This window comes from Somniosus microcephalus, unplaced genomic scaffold (assembly GCF_052327205.1).
Source record: "Somniosus microcephalus isolate GS21.2 unplaced genomic scaffold, FLI_Smic_1.0 unresolved_chr6, whole genome shotgun sequence".
In the NCBI taxonomy this organism is placed as follows: Eukaryota; Metazoa; Chordata; class Chondrichthyes; order Squaliformes; family Somniosidae; genus Somniosus; species Somniosus microcephalus.
Window position 1 is genome coordinate 31,711,640 of NW_028225184.1, and position 1,970 is coordinate 31,713,609.

Genomic DNA, 1,970 nt, shown 5'->3' on the forward strand with positions numbered 1-1,970 from the left:
GACTGCACCAGCTGTGAAAGAAAAAGCGCGCGAAAGGTGAGCTTTTAAACTCACCAGTTACTCGCCTCCTGCTCTCCCGACTGCACTAGCTCTCTCCTGGAACCTGGATTGGTCGGTGCCTCTGACTGCTCCCTCTCAAGCCTTGAAGCTCTCCCGCCTCGGGCTGCTCCCGCGCAGGTCCGCTGCTTCTCCGGTCTCGGGGCTGTGGGCCTCTCTGCTCTGCTGTTGATTTGGTCCCGCCTCTGCTGAACCCGCCGGTTTTAAGTGCCGCCGGTCGCGCTGCTGCTCTCCCACAGGTCCAAGCTCTCTGACCTCGCCTCTGCTGAACCCGCCGGTTTTACGTGCCGCCGGTCGCGCTGCTGCTCTCCCACAGGTCCAAGCTGTCTCTCTCTCTCTCTCTCTCACACTCCCACTCTCTCTCTCTCTCACACACTCTCTCTCTTCACACACACACTCTCTCTCTCAAACTCCCAGTCTCTCTCTCTCTCTCTCACTCCCAGTCTCCCTCTCTCCCTCTCTCTCTCTCTCTCACACTCCCACTCCCAGTCTCTCTCTCTCTCTCACACTCCCAGTCTCTCTCTCTCTCTCACATTCCCAGACTCTCTCTCTCTCTGACTCCCAATCTCTCTCTCTCTCTCTTTCACTCCCAGTCTCTCTCTCTCTCTCACACACTCCCAGTCTCTTTCTCTCTTACATTCCCAGTTTCTCTCTCTCTATCTCTCTCTCACTCCCAGTCTCTCTCTCTCTCTCTCACTCCCAGTCTCGCTCCCTCTCACACACTCCCAGTCTCTCTCTCTCTCACACACTCCCAGTCTCTCTCTCTCTCTCTCACTACCGCCTCCTGTCCTGGAACCTTTTCCACCTTGGTTAGGCTCCTGAAATAAAATAAATTGAACCTACCTTTTCCACTTCCCCTAACCCCTAAAAGGTTAGAGGAGGTGGAAGGGTGGGAGACACTACACTGTAGTGTTTCGGGTTTAGCAACAGCTCCACTTATATAAGAGTTACTGGCCTCCTGCTCTGTACTGACTGCACCAGCTGTGAAAGAAAAAGCGCGCGAAAGGTGAGCTTTTAAACTCACCAGTTACTCGCCTCCTGCTCTCCCGACTGCACTAGCTCTCTCCTGGAACCTGGATTGGTCGGTGCCTCTGACTGCTCCCTCTCAAGCCTTGAAGCTCTCCCGCCTCGGGCTGCTCCCGCGCAGGTCCGCTGCTTCTCCGGTCTCGGGGCTGTGGGCCTCTCTGCTCTGCTGTTGATTTGGTCCCGCCTCTGCTGAACCCGCCGGTTTTAAGTGCCGCCGGTCGCGCTGCTGCTCTCCCACAGGTCCAAGCTCTCTGACCTCGCCTCTGCTGAACCCGCCGGTTTTACGTGCCGCCGGTCGCGCTGCTGCTCTCCCACAGGTCCAAGCTGTCTCTCTCTCTCTCTCTCTCACACTCCCACTCTCTCTCTCTCTCACACACTCTCTCTTCACACACACACTCTCTCTCTCAAACTCCCAGTCTCTCTCTCTCTCTCTCACTCCCAGTCTCCCTCTCTCCCTCTCTCTCTCTCTCTCACACTCCCACTCCCAGTCTCTCTCTCTCTCTCACACTCCCAGTCTCTCTCTCTCTCTCACATTCCCAGACTCTCTCTCTCTCTGATTCCCAATCTCTCTCTCTCTCTCTTTCACTCCCAGTCTCTCTCTCTCTCTCACACACTCCCAGTCTCTTTCTCTCTTACATTCCCAGTTTCTCTCTCTCTATCTCTCTCTCACTCCCAGTCTCTCTCTCTCTCTCTCACTCCCAGTCTCGCTCCCTCTCACACACTCCCAGTCTCTCTCTCTCTCACACACTCCCAGTCTCTCTCTCTCTCTCTCACTACCGCCTCCTGTCCTGGAACCTTTTCCACCTTGGTTAGGCTCCTGAAATAAAATAAATTGAACCTACCTTTTCCACTTCCCCTAACCCCTAAAAGGTTAGAGGAGGTGGAAG